The sequence below is a fragment of the Chiroxiphia lanceolata genome, chromosome 3 (assembly GCF_009829145.1).
Source record: "Chiroxiphia lanceolata isolate bChiLan1 chromosome 3, bChiLan1.pri, whole genome shotgun sequence".
Lineage (NCBI taxonomy): Eukaryota > Metazoa > Chordata > Aves > Passeriformes > Pipridae > Chiroxiphia > Chiroxiphia lanceolata.
This window is the reverse complement of record NC_045639.1, coordinates 26810151-26831155: the sequence shown is the minus strand read 5'-3', so window position 1 is coordinate 26831155 and position 21005 is coordinate 26810151.

Below are 21005 nucleotides of genomic sequence, written 5' to 3'. Positions count from 1 at the left end.
TTAATCTTTGTGTACTTAGCTGCTGCTATTTATTCATTATAAACAAAGAAGCAAAACAGAATGTTCATTTATAAGTAAAATGCATTTTATATTGGTTGAAAACTGTGGCAAGACATCGATATTTTATGATCAAAACAAGTAAAAAGAAGACAAATAAACAGTCATTTTATTTCTGTATATATGTTTTTTGGCTTTGTACACCTAATATGAGCAACACAGGTCCAACTCTGAAAGTTAAATCTGCATAAAATTCATTGTTACAACCTGTAAGCCTATGTGGAGATGAAAATTTCTAATTATTACTCTGAAATCAGTTGATGTAAAGGAATGACTGAATATGGGGTCAAGATCTCAAATTTATTCCTTAATCAGCAAGATGCTGTTTCTAGAATGAAGTGACTATTCAACATTTCTGAAAGGCTGGTCAGGATTCAGCATTGGAAATGCAGAAGCAGTGGTGTGTGTGGTCAGCGTTTACAGAGGTCTATGAATAATAAATAATCTAGATAATTAACCATAGTTAGAGTTATACAAGCAGGACATCAAATAAATCAAGGCCTCCTGCTCATGCATAGATACAAAAAACAGCACTTCTGTTTGTTTGGGTTCTTTTGGATGTTTTTTGGTTCTTTATTTAGCGGGTTTGCTTCATTTAAATAGGAGACAGCAGACAAAAATTTAATCAACCAAAATTTTTAAAGTTCAAAATGATTTGGAGAAAGGTCACAAAGTGTCTCTAACCCTCTACCACAGTCTTGATACTCACAGTCTTTAGGGGTAAGCAGGTTGCATCTTGCATATGTACACTGCCATGCAGATTGCATCAATGCAGTTCTGCAGCCGGCATAAAGCAACAGCACAAGATCATGTGTGACTACTAACATAAAATGTTGGAAGTAAAGGAGATTCAAGAACAAAAGTGAAAAGGATTAGGTTAGTGTATTTTTTTGCTCATGGGCATTTTTATTTTTTATCAAATCAAATACATGGGTAAAAGCCCTTCCTTTAAATTGATACTGTTATTGTGTGATGCATTAAGACAGAGAAGACAATTATTATGTGCATTGTTTGTATACGTGATTGTCTGTGTAAGCAGAAATTCATATGAAAAAAGGAAACACGGGGATTACATGTCAAATGCCTACTTCCTTATGTTATCCTCTCCAGCGTTATTACTGGTTCTATATTAACAGACTAGTTGTGAAACGATTATTTCAATACATAGATAAGTGAAATGAACTTATTTAACAATTTTTTATTTTATTTCCAAGAATTTCTCTAGTATGAACCACTCAGATTTGCTATCCAGTTTATATCTAAATATGATACTATCCTTTTACACCTTGAGATTCTTTACATCCCCACAGATACCAGTATGATTCAAACACAAATAGTTTAGCATAGGAGCAATACCACTGTGTCCCCTACTCTACAAGCAGCATTTTATACCCTGGAGCAGAGAAGAAGTTTTAGGGAATCCTTGCACAAAATCTGAGCAAAGGAAGGCAAATGTTTAATGTGAGATATGGCTTTCCATTTTTGTGCTGTAATCTAAAACGTTAGGCAACAGCCAACTGAATAATATGTAGCATTTATTAACACATTTTTCACAGCTAATCAAGCACTTCAGGAGTACCAATGCACTCATTGACAAATTTACTGTCATTTTTTAACAAGAATGCACAGCTGTGCAAATGGTCACAAGCAACAGTTTTCTGCCTACTTCCAAATGCCATCTCCTTTTAGGTGAACAAAACTCTCTTCAGCAATCCGTCCTCCCTGTGGCCAGTGACTGGTGTGTCCTGCTTCAGTTGGAAGTTTGAATGGTTTTTATCATGAAGGCATGCACAGTATTCCTTCTGCTGCATGGCACGGGAAAGGATGAATGATGCTCTTGGCACCATGGAGGTTGTGCAATGGCACCAAGACTTCCAGATTCCACAGGGCCCTCCTGGAGGTAAGTGAGATAGTGCCTGCAGACCCAATAGTGTTGCCATGGCATGTTCCAATGGAAGAGACTGACACCAGAGCAGGAATCACCCCCCTCCTTTTCCCCTCTCTTCCCTTTGGTTGTAGCTTTTGGTTTAAATCAAGAGACTCAGCAATATGCCTGCACAGAGATCACCAATCAATTAACCATTCAGCACCACCCCCAACCCCCCCTCTGCTGGCCCTGCTCAAAGCTTGCACTGGAAATGGGAATAATCACAACGGAGTTTGAGTGAGTCCTGATCAAAACCATGTAGCTGCTGTAGGGAAAGCATTATGTTGGAACTGCCTAGTGCCCTGGATAGGACACCTGATGAAGTTGTTTGTCTCAGGATGCCAATCACAGCTTCTCCTTCCAACTTGTTACTGGGGAGAGTTTTTTCCTTGTGCCTCCTCCCCTCTCCCCCTTCCCTTTTTTCCTCTGTCATCGTTGATATGTGCCGTCAACTATGGAGCCTCCTAATAAATTTTCATTATATGAATTTGCCTCAACATCATTTCTGCAATACACTGATTCAATCACGCCTACTCTCTCAGCAACTTAGAAATATTAAAAACCACTCTTTGGTCAGAAACTGAAAGGAAATAGTAAGATTTTGATCCAGCAGATGACATCCATTTGTATACAGAAACACTTGAATGAAAGACAGTAGGCAGCAAGATGTCACTTGGCTGGGACAATGAATCTGAGTCAGGTGCTCAGGCTGGACACTGAAGTAAAAAACCAGAGACCTAACACTCTGAGACGTAAAAAACATCAGTCCCAAAAGCTACTAAAGTTACCAGGTGCTTGGACAGGCCACATCCCCTCTGAAATCAAAGGTAATTTTGTAAACATCTGTCACTGGAGATTGAGAGATTCTATTCTTCAGCTCTTCCCTTCTTTCCCTGTGCAGGCTAAGGGGAGGAAGCAGAGTGTTGCAAATCACCATCAATTAATAAAAACAAAAATATTGCTCCTCAGTATCTACTTAGTATTCAAGTTAACTCACCAGTTTGGGAGGCAATAATGCAACCTGAAATGTATAATAAAAGTGTAAAACACACAAAAAATTGTTGGCATCCATTTATTAGCTTGCCCTACTCACCTGACTGGATTCAGAGTTGCAGAAGGTGAAATCCCATGGCACAGTGTACTTGCAGAACACCTCCTTTATTTATAGAAGATTTCACACTTGGCTACCTTATCTCCATTGACAGAATTCCTACTTGCCCATAACAAGCCACTTCAGGCATATCAAGACCCGAGCCTATATTTAATAGTGAAAGGGTATTTTTGTAACTTTGATCTCACATAGGAAGTCTTGGTGGTACTTTGACCAGTGATTTCTCTATTACAGTATCCAGTCTACTTCCAGTCCTTGATACATTTCAGGAACCACTTGCAAACAAAATCAACCACCATCATTTATTGTGCAATCAAAATTTTCCTTTGGATTATAAAAACAGATGCTATAGAGTGTTCCTTCTGCATAAAGCCCCCATTTTAGGTTCTCATCTCAATTCTTGCTAGTGTTAAAGCATCTGTATGACAATGAGGCTTTTTAAGTCTCCAGAGCTCTTGGTAATCATTCCAGGACTGTCTTTACTGTCTTTAAATTAAGACAGCTAAAATGATTTTAGTGTGACTCCCCACAGGGACTTCTTGATAGAAGATTGGCCAAGCTCCAATCCCAAATTATGAATATGTGTTCATAATACACAGATGCAGAATCAAAGCTACATATTTGAGCCACAAACAGAAAGCAAAGCTTCGATGGGATTATGCATCCCAAAATACTTGTATGGTGACTGTCAGAGACGTTCAGCTAATTGCTTCCTGCACCTTACTGTTGCGCTTCCTTTCAAGTGAAAGCTTCCATTCTGGAATTAGAACTGAAAGTCAATACCTGAAGTCTTGCAAGTAATTTTGGACTTAGCATCTTCCCTAAATGGAACTTGTGCAAAGCATGTTTATGATCTATTATGGCTAAAATACCTCTTAGAAATTTAAATTGTTTTTTTTTTTAATGGCCTTATAAGTGGTGCCATCAGCTCAAACCAGATATACCCACTGCTAACATCAAGCCTCTACTCTGCCTCCCTCTTGTGAAATATTGACAATTGTGGAGTCTACTGAATGTTTTTTTACCAAGTATTTTTAGCTCAAATTGCAAATCATCAACAGTTACTCCTAAAGAAATCTTGAAAGCTAGGAGGGGAACCTTCTGCTCTTGAGCAATGTCAAAAGAAAAGTTTGCATATATCTAAAAAAAAGGAGTTAATGGCAAGGAATGTTGTGCCACCTATGTCAAGTTAGACCACTGAAGCCCTTATTTCATCATTACAGTTTATAATCTATTTCAGAAAAGGGTCCTTTCTCATTTATTCCAGTTTATGCTTATGCTGAAAAAGTATTCGAGGTATATGCAGAATTTTTCTATTAACCTGGCACAAAACTATGACCTCATCTCCCAGGAATTTAATACTGGAACTTAAATGCAGGACCCTGATTGTAATCCGGGAAGTTACATCGGGTGGAGCGGAAACAACATGGTAAGGAATCAGACTGGAAAGTTTACTGGATACCCCATCTGTTACTTTTTTACTACATTGTGGAACAGTAGTGAATGCAGTAAGAATTAAATAAAGCTCTTCTATTTACAAGTTATGTGAACTCAGTTTTAGTGGAAAGGAAAAAACAGAGTGAAGTTTCAGGTTTCTAGTAATCCTGGTTCTCTGCTCATTCTATATGTCCTGTATGTGAAAATGTGGAGTGCAGCCCACCTCCTTTTAAATGGCCCCACACAGGAGCAGCCAGCTTGGACCTCATACAAAGACGGTGTTTCATACACTGTGGTGTTAACTACAAAGCAAATTTTTATTACACTCTGTTTCACTAAGCCCGTGCTTTGTGCATAGAGTGGTCAATAAAACTCCCCCACCAAAACAAAATCCTTGCAGTTTTCTCAATATCTCCATGGTCAATATAACTAAATTTTAAGTAAAAGTTTCTCTTATCACCTCAGCTAGCTTGCTTACATATAATAAGCACTGCTGAGTAGTACATCTGGTTAATGATTATCTTTTACATATTGATATTAGTACCTGAAGTGGGAACAGCTCATTTCCTGAATATGATTACCATTTTGAAATCTTATGCACAGGGGAAAAAAACCAATTCTATAAATTAAACAAGAAGTTCTGAGAACTTATATCCCCCAGTTCACATCCAGATACTAATGCATCTCATTTACTTTGTTGCTATTCCCTTGAGTTATCTGTGTCATGCAGACCAGTCTTGCATGTCATGTTAACTATCCACTGAAAAAGCTAGAAGTGTACTTGTAACAGTGCCCTAAGCTAGCATACAAGGCAGGTAGAAGAACATAAAAAATTCATCACTGTTACATTTCAAGTTCCTGGGATATTTTAATTCCAATAGGACAGAACCCATGTCAGCTAAAGATGGAGCTATAATTAAACTGATATGGCATTCACAATTGCCTCGAAACCCGCTGTAGTTGTCATATGTTTCTTTTCCCCATCTTTAAACTATATGGAAATCAATTATCTCAACAAACCAGCTGTAAGGACTGTATGCCAACCACTTACACTTGAAGTGAATAAATTATTTGAAATTCATTATTGATGTGAACAACTCTCCAAGACTTAAAGCACCAGTCCATTTTCTGTGCTGAGATTCACATGGAATTTTAACAAGTTCAGCACTATCCCCCGTCATAAATTCGTACAGCAAACTGTTATGCAAATAGCTAGAGTTCAGGGATTGGCGAGCTGTGCACAGAAAATTATGCTTCAGATGACAAAGTGCCCGTGAGTTAATGGTTCTTTACATTTAGTGACAAATTTGTTCCTGATTTACCCCAGAGTGACAGACACAGGGTAAAAGGGGGACATCAGAGACTGAAAATACCATTTGTGTGTCAAGGATGTTAGCAACCTGGAGTGGTGATAGGCACTGGTGTCTACAGGATATGAAATTGAGTTGATGTGATGTCATTTTGGCTCTACTGTAACCTGGTTATCTCTTGCCAAGACTTCATGTATGATTAGTCAGCTCGGAGAGGACAGCAAGCCTTATCAGGCACACTTCCTGACATTCCTGTCAACTTAAGAAATGTGGTTAAGGAATTTAAGATGAGGTGTCACATCTTCATATCAAATCCCATTGAGTCACCACCTACAATTTTGAAGATTCCTTCTAAAAAAATTAATGAAAAGGAAAAATGAAGTTTGGGCTGGATTTGACCTTGTAATGCGCTTTGCATGCTACCCCTCTAAGGTGGTGTCTTTATTATGCAGAAAATAATTGCAGAAAAATAATATTAATAGTAATGCAAAGGAGTGTTCTGAGTTAGCCGACTTCTAGTCTATAGAATAAGGCAACCTGTATGCCTGTAAAAAGCTTGCCATCCCATATATTTAACAAGGACTGTATTTGGAATGGTTAATAGACACATGAAAATACTAAGCATAACAATATTTTTTCATCTTTTCAAAGGAAAATTTTGTACATTGTAACAGTCACACTGTATACAGACTCTTTCAAGCTTCTTTTCAAAAGCACGTTAGCAGCATGCTATTTTCATGCCATTACATTTGTCCAACTGCACAATTTGTATTAATAGAGGTAGTTGTATTCTCTTCCTTGCAAATGGGACTGAAAGTCAAAATTCATTGCTAAATCAAAAAGATTCCTTATATGCTGCAGACCAAAACAGCGCATAAACAAGGCACACTAAAGGGTCTGTCTATAGACCACCATCTGGAAGACTGAACATGCATAAGTTTTTCAGCCATTGCCAAGTTATTCTTCCAAGTATTTTAGGGTCTGGTAAGGTCCAAAGAGCCTTCTCAGGCAGCATACAACTGCTTCACAACCCTTAAAGAGAAATTTACACAGTCCCAAATCCTGACACATAAGGTACACATTCCTTCAATAACAGTTTTTATGGTTAATAATTATAAATATATCTGCACTGAATAAGCAGCCCTGGGAAAACTAATTCAACATGGCACAAGCATTCACGTCTCCTTCATTTAGAGATGATCCTGGTGCTTTTAATGTAGGTGCAGAAGACATGTATACTGTGTAAGCACATCTGAGAACAGATACAGAAGACTGTAACTGACTGCAAGAGCCCTGTTAAAAGGAACATTAAGCTATGTTTACATAATAACCTTTGCTCTTTCTGTTACTGAGTAGAGCAACAATAAACTTATTTTTATACTTTGCCTTATTTATATTGTTGATTTCAGTTCACCATTTGGCTAAATAGTCCTACAAGGGCTTTTTGCTTTTCCAGAACCAGTTTGTGACATTTGAGAATGTGTACCCTGAATTCTTGTTTCTGAAGTTAAATGTGCTGCTTGTCTAATCTTAATAAGACACAAACAAGAAGAACAAGTGGGAACACTTTGAACAGAGCAAATGACTTAGACCTTTAACTATGTCCCTTTTCTCATGACAATAAAAATGCTAAAGCAAGAGCATCTGTGACCTGTATGCTCAGCAAGCTAAGCCCTTGAGGTTCAGAAATGTTCCTCTGTTTGCCTTGAAGAACCAGAAGAATTTCCGTTCAAGAAAAAAATGGTAAGTTGTAAATCTTTTTGTGCACAACAAGCACAAGGACAGATCACCTTCTCTTTACCAAACTCTTATGACTATTTCAGAGTAGACAAACACAAAAGAAGAAATGGTTTAACACCTCAATTTTCTTAATTTGAATTATAGAAACATTTGGTGATTCAGAGAGAAGACATTTATTGCTAATGTACAGACTTCAATCTGAAACTATATAAAACTTTAATTGACTTTAAAGATTACGAATCATATTCTGAAAGGCTTCTCCTGTGGAACAATAATTTAATTGTGTAGGTCTCTCAGTCTATAAGCAAGCATGAGAAGAGAACAATCAATTAACTCTTTAGAGTAGAGCACTGCTTCCAAGTTCTTCTAGCTAAACATTTTGTGGATAGACATCTACCTCTTCAGATGTTGGATACTTATGTGTTAATATCATCCTTGAAAGTGATACTCAACTACAACCTCTACAGTTCCTTGTCACCTACAACATTCATATTTCTGTCAGAGAAATGGATGTGCACAAGACCATTAACTGTAAAAGTTTGCACTCCCACAGGCCCTGGGATAAGATTGGGAAAAAAGAGTGTTCTCACTTCTTTTACCAGTAGGACTCTAAGCGTGTTTACCACTAGGACTCTAAGGACACCTACAGTTGTCAAGGTACACTATCCCACACATATCTCAAAACCAGCCACTATTGTAAAATAACCATGCATCACCCAGCTATGGGTATGTGCTGTGTGGGCATAACTCCCAGATTTTCTTGTCTGATTAAGTGATTAAAGCAATAGATGCTTGGTCGTTAAATAATGATGATCTCTCTTTCTTAAATTGTCCCACAGAAGAAGAAATTAAGAGGGTGGGAAGAGACAGAAGTTTTTTCTGAAGTTTCTTGTGCGACAGAAGAAAGGAAGAAGTGTATTAGGACAGTATATAGAACACTGATTAAGACATGGAAGGTGATGAACACGAGAGATAAAAGTTTCATAGTAGTGGAACCTCAGCTCAGGTTAGGATCGAGGTCACCAAAATGTTAGTGCCTAAACAGTCGATGTTGGAGGAGATAGGCAACCCCAAATGGCAGAGTCTCTCCTAGAATGAGAATTATCCAAGACCAGAATTATCCATATCTCCTATGGATTGACTATTTTTCTCCTTTGACAATGGAGCATGTTGAAAGGTGTCAGGACAAACTGACACCTTTGACTTCTTGCTCTAAGATTTGAAAAGCAATTTTTGTATCTGAACATCTGGCTTGGGCTTATCTTTAACTCTTAAAACAAGACCACTCAGAATGGAAATTATATTTCTTAATATTTGCATTTTTAAAAGTACATTTACAGAATAAAGTAGCTGATGATCAGTGCATGACGCAAAACCAGTCTGTAGCACTTAGCTTTGCAGCAAACAACATTAAGAGCTTATATAAACCCTAGTCTTACTCTTGTTGAGGTCAATGGAAGTTTTATTATGGGAGTCAATGAAAAGAAGCTCAGGCCCAGACCTCGTAGCCATGGAGTTCTTGCCACTGTCTCAAGAGAAGAGACAGTTGCCTTGCAGCACTTTTAACATCGGTCTCTTTTCATAATTTATTTGTCTTTATTGCTGAACATTTTGATTTCTATTTCACCCCCCAGATCATCCTGAAATAGCTTTCTTTTCTACCATTAGCCCCAGTGATTGTTTATGCACCTTGCTATATCTCCAAGCAGCATTCAAGTCCCAGTAAATAAATAAACAAGCAAACAGCTACAGAAATAACAGATAATTAAATAGGACACACCAACTTGATCTGGAACTGGTACAGGTCGGAGCTTAATTGTAGTCAATGGGAAGTGTCATGATAGAAAATAGAAGAGCCTTTGCTCCAACTTATTTTTTGTTGATGGTCAGGGACAAAGAAAATAATTTGATCTCATTTCCAATATACTTGCTCTTCATAATAACGAGTCAAATATGAATGTACACATTACATTTCACTGAGGTAAGATTAGAATGAGGCGTCAGGAGAGGGGGCCTTCTACATGAGACGGATGAAAACATGCAAGCTGGAGGAAGAATGGAAATCACTGGAAAGTTTATGCAGATAGGGAAGGAGAGAGGGAGGGAGGGAGAAGCTGAAATGGAATTCTAAAATATGCACATAGCATCTATTTGGGCCAGGGACACATACTGGAATATGACTTTCTAAATACGCAGCTTTCCCCTTGAATTATTTTAATTGTCAATTATCCCTTTTGAAAATGGGCTGGAGTGCCATATGTCTTTACCAAAGAAGAAAAATAAGTTATTATACACTTCATAGTCATAAGCTACCCTGCAAATCCCTATAATTAAATAAAGGGCTTTGTAGACTCCAAAAGCTTTGTCATTCTAGCTCCTGCTCTTTTCTCTGGCAAAGGTTAGCCAAAGCTCTGGCAAAGGACATTTTTTTTTTTCCACAGATAGGAAAAGAAAAAACCTCAGGGTCCTGGCCAGATCTTATTATGCTGTTATCCATTCCTGACTCCTGATTTTCTTGAACAAGGTCTTTCAAGGGAGTTTACACCCAACCTATCCCCTCCAGCAATGTCGTCATCATGTGTGTGTCCTGTAAAACACACTAGTTTTTCCTAAGCACAGTCTAGTTCTGCTATTTTTGCTGGGCCTGTGACAATGTGTCATCTTTGAAATGTCATTGCATTAACCTTTTGCTGTGTTTGGGGTGCCAGTGTCAACTTCAGGCGCCTCTGAAAGGATGTGCATTTGATTGGTAAAGACAGGATGATTGACACCGGGCTAGTATTCTGTCAAAGCTCAAGTGTATCACTGCGTGGCAAAGCTATTCTGCTCAATGCCACCCATCCCCAGCATATATATGCCATGTTGGTGCATTTCAACCCACTGTCAAAGGCAGCTAACAACTGGTACCGGTGATGTACGATAAAAAGCAAACCTACTAGTAACCAGTGACAGAAAAGTCTTTACTTAAGATAGTAAAAAACCACATTTTAATTCTGTCTCTCTGCCTGTCTCTCTATATTTACACATATGTGCACACTCCCAGCTAGTTGATTCTTCAGTGCATAACTGTAAACTTTGAATAATTAATACGTAAGGCCTGATTGTTCAGTCTTTATTTTCTTTTATCTGGGAAGTAAATGGGAGTTTTCCTAGATACCAGTCCTGTAGATTAGGTCCAATTATCAGCAACTCTGAATTGGATACCTGCAAACTTTTAACATGTTCTAGCTTGTCAGTCTTATGTTTAACTTTCTGCTTTAAAACTGAAGATATGGCTGAGAATAATTAAGAAAATATTTAAAGAGGAGGATAATTATTCAAGTAATTTGTCTTTTAAAATTAACAATGTGCTCTTATCTCTTGGCCTAAAAACCTTTGTGAAATTTTTGTACTAATAAAAGAAGTCATTCTATCACCTTCTTAAGTGAGAGGGTTCATTTGCATTCACTGATCATCTCGTTACATTTTGCCTGTAGTCCTTCCTGCAATTTCAGTTGGATATGCTGTTCTCCTCTCTTAACACCTTGGGTGGCAGGCTGTGGCATGAAAAATGTGGTGCTTCTCAGTTGCACCCGACAACCAGTGAAAGAGTGTTTCCTTTCCGAATATGTGAACCAATGATGAAAAATCTATGGATTCCTGATTTTATGCCTTATAACTCAATGTATTTTTAGAAGATGTGAGGTTATAGGAGCATTCCAGCTTTAGCTTTTAGCGTGTGTATTCATTTCCAATGAGAAGGAGTCTTCTACTGCTAACACTGGCTGTGGTTTTTTCTTTCTTTTAGAAGAAAAAAACTGTTTAAAGAAATTTCTTATAAGAATAAATTGATTTGTGGAGAAAATGTCAGGAATTCTTACAAGGTAGCAGTGAACACATGAGTGAAAATTATCCACTTATGTCAAACACTGTTGCTATCAGGTACATACTTTATTCTTTCTTCTGTTCTACCTCTGGATACCTTCTGCTCATGTTGTCTCCTGTCAGTTCTCAGACACAGTTACCATCTCCTTCCTTCCCCCAGTTTTCTGTTGACTTTCCATTGTATGCTTCCTATCCATAGGCTCATCTCTTAAATACAGCCTCCAACTAAAAATTCATGTTCCCACTTCTTGGCAAAATTTTATCAAAGGGTATTAAACGACTGCATCAACTTCTGCTTTAAGTCATTGCCTATGATACCATATTGAGATGTTTATGAATTTGCTTAATCTCACGGAGCTGTTTTCAATAATGTCTTTGCTGAGCTTTTCTCATCATGCCCTTCATGTATTCTTGGAGAGCTTCAGACATCCTCCCCACCACAAAGTCACATTTCTGTTTGGTTTTATGGTGTTATTATCCACTAGTTCCTTCCTTGCGTCTCTCTTTAGCACGGTCTCTTTCCTGCAGCCACGTGTGTATTAAACATCACTTCAGTGGCAACGGCTCAGAAATTTATCTCTGCTAAGTGCCATCCTGTCTCATCTTCATCCACACAATCCTGTATCTTAGCCTGTCTCCAAAAAAACCAAGCCCCTCATATTTCCTTAAATATTTTTGATCTCTTCCACATTACCTGTGCCACCATTTTCACTGACATTGAGAACTATAATATGAGGATTGTCTTTGACTTCTCTCTGGTCACACATCCAAGCTGTGTTACAATTCTGCCACATCTGTCTGCAGATCATATCTAAAATCTCTGTTCTTGACAAAATCTCACATCTGAGGAAGCTGGGCCTTTTCAGTCTCAAGGAGGGAGGACTGAGAGGGGACCTCAGTGATGTCTATAAGTATCCAAAGGGAGGATGTCTAGAGGATGGAGCCAGGCTCTCCTTGGTGGTGCCAAGCCATAGGACAAGAGGTAACAGGCAGAAACTGATGCATAGGAAGTTTCACCTGAACATGAGGAAGAACTTCTTTACTGTATGGGTGACTGCACACTGGAAGAGATCACCCAGGTAGGTTGTGGTGTCTCTGTCTCTGAAAATATTCAAGAATCATCTGGACACAATTCTGTGCAATGTACTCTAGGATGACCCTGCATGAGCAGGAAAGCTGGACCATATGACCTCACTGGTCGTTCTTTTCAGCCTTAACTGTTCTGTGATTCTGTGATCAAAACCATCTGTGATTCTGAACCATCACCTGCTTTGACACCCACTGCACCAATCCTCCTCCTTTTTGGTTCTCCTCACATTCAAATCACTACTTCTGCATCACAGGGCAAATTGTTCTCACAGTTTGGAGTCTCTGTTTTAAATCTCTTCACCAAAGTCCTCCTTACTCCATATCAAGTTCCAGTTGTTCCAATCTTTGCTGTCAGAGCCCAACTGATGCCTTAATTATCCATCCTAATTTCTTTGCATTGCCCACACTGTACCCTATTGGTTGCCAACTGCCATTGCCTCCTCTGTTTTTAATATTGCCTCTGTGCATGCAGTGGGTGCCTGAAATGCTGTTCAGAGTCAATACCCACTTCTACTTTGAGCACCAAAGCAAATAATGATTTGTGGCATGGTTATTTGATACCTAGGGATAGTCTATTTACATACTGATAGATGACTAATTGCTTTCATACTTACTGGCAATAGTTCTGTTTTGCCTTTTCTCATCTCTCTCTCTATTTTACCTTCTCAAAATATCTCTTCCTTGTGAAAGGGCCTCTGTAGACCTGTAACTTCAGAAAGCATTTAGTAAATTTGAAGTAACTTTGTAATACTGTATTATTAGGTAATTAAACTATAAGTATGCATCATAATTTATCATGCTTTTAATATATTCCTACATTTTCATCCCTTCCAAAAGTTTTTCTGAAGTCTTTTGCCTTAAATAATTACTTTATTGTTTAAAATATTTATTTAAAAAACCAACATGAATAGATAAAAAATGTTTGTGGTTATACTTACTAAAGATCTATAGGCTTATTATTACAGAAATTACAGTTACTACTCTCATTTGTATGTAGTACTTATTAATAGCATAAATACAGATTTTGTCAAAATTTTTCTGTGCAGAGAGCACAGATCATTCAAAAACCTACAGAGAAGTGTTTGCACTGAAATAAAAATTTTTGGTGAACGCTGGAGAGAAACTCTAATTCACTTTACTGTTCACAGCAACTGCATGATGTTTAATTCACATTTAATGGTGTTTAGAGATATTGATTGAGCATGGCCTTACTGTTTAACAGCGGCATCTCTGAAAGCAACTGTTGTCTGATGTGTCGAGCCTGCAGTTTTGACACGGAACATATTCAGTTGTTGTTCCACTGATTCAGGTAATTTGGAAGCAGTTAGTATGAGCAATGAAGTGGGTAGTGGGAAGGACAATCTCTAGGTCTAACAGCTTATCACTGCTAGATAATTTTTCAGGATTCAAACAGTCTGTCACATTCCAACTAAGAAGTGACTTGCTTTTACAATGCCATTCATAAGAGTGTATTGCTGTGCTGATGGTAAAATACACACACAGATGATTAAGGACTGATATCTATGTATAGGGCAAGATATCATCTGTTGAGGCACTAATAATGATGAGCTCTGTGATAATCTGACAGACTCAAGATATCTGCAAAGACTTCCTGGAAAAGAAATGCAGTGTGGATGCAGTGGCTCTAAAGAGATCTCAGATAGCCTGTGATTCAAGAGCAGAAGGTCTGTGCCTCTTAGGCATGGCTGTGTAGGGAGCCAAGGATGTGCTTCCTAGAGCAATAGCAGAGGCAGCAGACTTTTTGTAAGGGGCTTGGTGGGTTCCTGCTACTAGGTCTGTTATTACTCATGTTTTAGGGAGCCCATAGGACCTTCAAGTTCACTTATTGTTATTTAAACACAACTAACAAAAACAGTTCCTCCTTTTTCCCCTTCCTACTTACTATATATCTGTCTGAGGGACAGTAGAGAGTGATTATACATGTTCATCCTAAAATCGATTTTTTTCAAGATCCACAATAATTGAAGCTGATGGAAGGTGTATTTTGTGTTCTAGAATGTGATAAAGTGGCTTAAAAATTTCACCTGGTGAATAATACAAAATGTTCTGTCTTTTACTGTGTTTTCAGTTTCTCATGTTTTACTTGTGTCATGGAAAAAAGCAGCCTTCATGTTATTCCAGAAGAGATTTCCATATACAGTTCCATATAAAGTTGTTTAAAACACATGATGTTTCACAACATGGAAAACACTTGCTTTATCAATCACATGAACCAAATCCACCTTCAAAAGGTTTAACATATCCGAATAGTTCCTTGTCGTGCTTTAGACTAACATTCATACTATCAGGAATCACGATATGAAGAAGTTTAAATTAAAGTGCAAATCACAATATACCCAGGTAGTTAAGTGGCATCCCTAAATTAATATCAGCCATCACATACCAGCTGCTCTGGAACTCTACCACTCACTGAGTGCTGCACTGTTTGCTGTTCCTTGGGCAATTCTTAACAGCCAGTTCCAGAAAGGAGAGGAGCAGAAGATGCTTGAGAAGTCAGAAGTGAAAGTTGAATATTGCAACATAAACTTGGGTCTTTCTGGGGGGGGCTTTTTTTTGTCCATTGCTTTATTTTTGTAGGATAGATATCTCCATTCTGAATTGTCTCTATCATACTTCAAAGTAAATCACATTTACTTTTGGCATTCATCCACTGTAGGCTTGTTGCCTGACTGTCGCCCACCTCATGGCACACCTTTGTAGAATGACACTCCTTGAATATATTGCAACCTTGTCATTTGTGTTAAAAACTCATTGTCTAATCCTCTTTTCTCCATACCTCACTTTCCTCATCCCCCCATGTTTTCTACCTTCTTCTAAACATGCATGGACTTGCTGTCCCATGCATATACTGTATTGCACTCTGCTCACCACACCAGTCTCAGACTTCGGATTGCTGCTGTTGGTTTCTCTAGTTCCTACTTGCCTGTTTCTCAATCCTGTTACTGAGACTCCACATGCCATCCATACATCCATCGTCTGTCCACCTGTCCCATGCTAATATCCTGCTTTCCCTGTCACTCCACAGAAAGCAATGGGTGTCCTTAGCTGCAGTTACAGTTTCTTCCACGGAGCCTTCCTATTCTGTGTGGCAACTCAGCCCCCACCTCCTCCCACAGCCCCTTGGCGTTTGGCACTCAGCTGCAGCTCAGGTTACTGCATATTTCCCAGCAGGGAATTAAGTTCTTCAGAGGCAACTGCAATTGCACATGCCAAATTTTTTTCACGCTAATAGAGTGCTCTCTCTATATGTTTGATCTTCATCAGATAGGACTATAAATACCTGAAATACTGGACAAACTTGTGTGACCATTTTTGGATTACATAGTCTACAGGATTAGACTTCTTGCAAGATTTCCAGAACTTCCTGGTTGGCTGAGTGGAAATATTTTAAAAATAACATCTTACAGTTTTGCAGTGTTTCTGTTTCCTCAATTGGTCAAAAACAGGAAATGCAGAAGCATGTGAATCTCAGGTTTTACTGAACTTCAGAAAACAAGGTTCAGAGAGCAAGCACTTTAAAAAATAAAGGACCAGATTAGAAGCCAGTTTCTATTTTCACCTAAACCAGTTCACCCATCTGCATTAACCATCCTTCAAAAATAACACGGACTGGAGTATTTTGCATATGTGTAAAGTCTAACAGAGATAATAAGCAGAAAGCAGACTGGTTCCAAAATAGGCTCATGCTCCTTGTGTAACCTGGTGAGTGAATATCCTGACATGCAATTATTTGTGTTTTTCTCTCTCTACTAGTGCAAAACATTTGGATAGTCCAGTTTTAATTTATTTCCATTTACAATGTTACCTAAGGACATTTCTTATCTGAGAAAAGCATTACCATTTGAAAGAACATTTTCTCTCTTTTAATAGCTGCCCATCCAGTGCTAGTTACCTTATTGCATATATAAAGTTAGGACTGTTTTTTCTCATGAGTATCACTGTACACTGATCAACACTGGGTGTCATCTGCCATTTTACTGTCACTTCCAGGGCTCTAAAAAATGAGCACCTAACCTTTACCTTATCATTTATTCCTCTGAATATCTATTCTGCAAGTCTAAAAGTTAACTCTTTCCCCTCATCATACTACAAGCTCAAGCATAATTCCTCCATGGAAGAAATTTGCTCACAATATTTTATGCTATTTTTCCAATTAACCTGTTGAACTTTATCTTTTTTAAGTTTTAGAATTAGTTCTTCACTACTTCTCACTTTAAAATTTTATAGCTTACATTCCAGAGAACATGACTAAGGATATACCCAACCCTCCTCTCCTGCTGCCCTTTCTGATATAGGATCCAGCCTTGGTAAGTTGTTCAATGGGGACAGAGCAAAACAAGGATAAAAGAAAAGCTCAACAGCTGCAGTGCACATTTATGTTTTTGTGGTTAGTCCAATTTCACCTTCTTCAAACTAGAAAATATTTAGAATCTGAAACTGTTTGTGCTAATTTTCTGAGGCCTGGTTCAGAAATCACCTGTTCTCTCCCTCACCTGCTACAGAAAAGGAAAGCTATCAAGACTGTGTACAAAGCTCAGCTATAGGTTTAATGGCATTTGAACAGGTCGATGTTCCCTTGGCACTTTTCCTGAAGTTGATTGGGTACCAGTTGTTGTTGTTTGGCACCAGTTGAAGTTGACTGGTACACCAGTTTACACAGTGCAAGCTGAGAACATTGCTTTCTGGATGTACTTTCTCACCTTAGAACAACTGGCAACTCTGTGACTTCTGTGTCCAAGGTGGCACCTCTGTGTTTGAATAGCTTTCATGGGCTGTTTGTCTGTGAATTTGTCCAGATGTCTTTGAATCCATGTGAACATCCACAATATGCTGTAGCAATGGGTAAGAGCAGTTTATGAACCGAGAGGAAAAAGAGTATCATTTTGCTTTCTTTGTGCTCCCATTTGATTATTTAATGTGTTCCACATAACTGTTGCACTATGAAAAACCTTGAAAATGCTCCACACCATTTGTGACTTTAAACATTTCCATCACATCCCACTTGGTTATCTCCTCCTAGACTGAGATATCCCAATCTATTCCCAGTTGCTCAAGCAGAAGTCTTAAATCACCTTCCCTTCCCTTCCCTTCCCTTCCCTTCCCTTCCCTTCCCTTCCCTTCCCTTCCCTTCCCTTCCCTTCCCTTCCCTTCCCTTCCCTTCCCTTCCCTTCCCTTCCCTTCCCTTCCCTTCCCTTCCCTTCCCTTCCCTTCCCTTCCCTTCCCTTCCCTTCCCTTCCCTTCCCTTCCCTTCCCTTCCCTTCCCTTCCCTTCCCTTCCCTTCCCTTCCCTTCCCTTCCCTTCCCTTCCCTTCCCTTCCCTTCCCTTCCCTTCCCTTCCCTTCCCTTCCCTTCCCTTCCCCCTTCCCCCTTCCCCCTTCCCCCTTCCCCCTTCCCCCTTCCCCCCTTCCCCCTTCCCCCTTCCCCCTTCCCCCTCTGTGAGAAGTCAATGGAAATATTATTCTGTTTAAAAAAATTACCAATCATTCATACACACTGGTTCCTAACATCTAATCATAAGAAGATAAAACTCTTTTCCCACCACTTATTTCATGCCAGCTTCATTCTAAGGAGCCTCTGTTGAGCGACCCTGTTGAAAATGAAAATCCAGAATTTATCAGCTGACCTCCTCTGTACACATACTCAATGTAAGTAATTAATAATGTCTTTAAAAGAACCTCACAGAGCTTTAGCAAACTTCTTGCACACCGATGTTCTCCTTTGGGCATGGCGTAAACACCTGAATGTGAATTCGAAGGTAAACATCTTTATAAATGATAAAAACACCAGCAGGGTTTTGAATGAAATGTGTTTTCAACCATAAGCAAGGCTTTTTTGAAAAATATATAATAAATGTTCAGTCTTACATAATTGATGGCAGCAGCTAATATTGGTCTCATTATTATTGTCATTTAATTATAGTGCATTTGTCTCCAATATTTTTTCGATGTAATTTATTAAGTTATATGTCATCGGATAGTATCACAAAATGTGCCATTACACAAGCAATTGACAGCTATGCTGTTTTAAAAAACATTGTCTACCCAACAGCATAATTTATACAGGTGTGCAATAAAGTTCTAATGCAAAATACATCTTCGTTAAATCACTGCAAAAAAAAGTTAAGGAAAAGGAGTTCTTCGGCCACAACTGCATACTGTTTTAATTGCTTAGGGAGACTAGGAAGTCTGGATTTTATTTTAATTAATGTCAAGATCAGATGGGTCCCCATCTCACCTCTTGTTCCTACCTACAAATGTTTTCCAGAGTCCCTCATGTATCATTTATCAGCCTACTAAAGAAAGGGACAAATACTGATAGTAATGCTACTGAAGTGTACAAAGTTTTGTGTCTGTGGTCCAAACTCCAGACAGGGAAAAGGTTTCTTGTGACTTTAAAGGGCTATAGATCAAAACTTCTTAAAAATCACACAGTATGTAAGAAACCATTTTCAGAAATGCAAGTGTTTCTGAGCTAACCAGAGAGACAAGCCATCAAATTCAATCCTTACTTCCCAAGTCAGCTGCAGACTTACTCTGAGGCTATGCAGAAGGAGTTCTGGTGATAAGAGTTCAGTGCCAGGACAAAAATACTGATATTTCAAAATTTCTCACAAGGAACTATCTGAAAAACACTCAAGGTCATTCAGAATATCCCATTTTGACGTTAATGTTTGAGTTTGTGCTGTAATATATAATCTATTGTATTAGAGAAAATATAATACAAAAGTAAAAAATCATTTCAAGTGAAAAATGAAAGCCCAACAATATTAAAATGGATTATTTTGACATGTTCTCCTTGGTTTTCTTCCAAAAGAAAACTCAGGTGAAATCAAGTTGAATGTTTGACATGCCATTTGGCTTCAGCAGAACCATGACTTCTCAAAGAAATAGTTCCTTGCAAATCCTTTTCACCAATTTATGACATCCCTCTTGGCTTGCTGATGTCCCTCTGCCCCAGACTGCTCTGGGTGGCAGCAGTCTTTCAAGTGAGGGGCTGGTGCTCCCTGCCTGCCAAGCTCACAGTGATGTGGCTCTGCTTTCTTAACGTTTATGCCTTTGGGCCATCACCGAAACTTGCATCACCTAGTTCTCTCCCGAGAGAAGAGAGCAGCACTTCACAGAAAAAACAGCCTTCTTCAAAAGCAAGACACAACAAAAAATGCCATCTTGATCTTTAAGAAAAGCCTGAAGGCTTTCTTATCGTTAACATGACTGAGAACACTGGGTAGAAGTTTCATGTTCCTGTGACTCACAGGAAAAGGCAATAGTGTCATACTAGCATTACCACTAAAAATAACTGATACGTGAAAAAATAAACAAAACACCACTTTGCCTGATATCTTTTAACAACAAGATGAATACTCGTTCAGTAGGTGGTAAGCTGAAAGACATCATATTTGATATGAGAACACTTAACTTCATGGGGACTGAGACAATAACGCTGTGCAATCATGTCTCTAGGGTCTAATTTGACTGTAAGATTTAAATAACAATTCTATATCCCACTTGAACTTGAATGTGTTCTGATCAGTGGGAAAGCAGTAAAAATTCAAAGTTTGGAAAGTGTGTGCAAAAGCTGCATGCTTACTTGTAAAAGTCTTCTTTGACATGTGGCAGTCCCTGTAAAAATACAGGACCAGTGTAATCAGGAACAGCATTTGGCCCTTAAATATTAGTCAGGAAATGAACTTTTCAACACCCACATTTCTGTCACTACTGAGAATATACTTTAATGTTTTTAAGTTGAGTGTTACATAAAAATTGCTAAAAGTGTTCTATAAATCTGATCACTAGCCATACAAGATGGAATAATTCCACACACACAATTGAAACAGGCATTTATCAGATAGAAGCCAATTAATTTTGGCAATACTGAGAAGCTTAAAAAAGCATAGAGTGCACTGTGTTGCAATCATTTTGTTTTTGCAGTATATCTCCCTGACTGGATACGGGGAAGCTGCATTCATAGTTGATGGGAAGTTGGATTCATATTTTTTTATTGACAGCTTACTGGGAGTTGGGAGAACAATAAAACTAGGCAAACAGAGTAGCCAAAAAAATTTAAAATAAGAAGAAATATTTGTAAGTGTATGTTTATACAAGGAGTGCCGTCTGTTCTGCCCTTTGGCCAACCTTCTGCAAACATTTGAATGGAAAGAAACTGCGTGAATGCTGAGTGAGATAAGAGCACACAGTTGAACAGATATTTGAACCTGGATAGTTTATGTGGAATTTTCAAGTCAGAATAAGAAGTAAGGTGTTTTGAGAACTCAAGGTTAGTCCTGATTTCTTGCCATCTGTTTCATAGTGTCTTTCGTTTAGCCTGTTGTAAAAATGAATGTCCACACAACCAGATGTTCATCAAATTACATTCCTGCCTTACTTTCGATAAAGTTTTAAACAATTGCATGAAGTATGCATCAACTTGAAAATGTTCTCCTCAACTTCAAT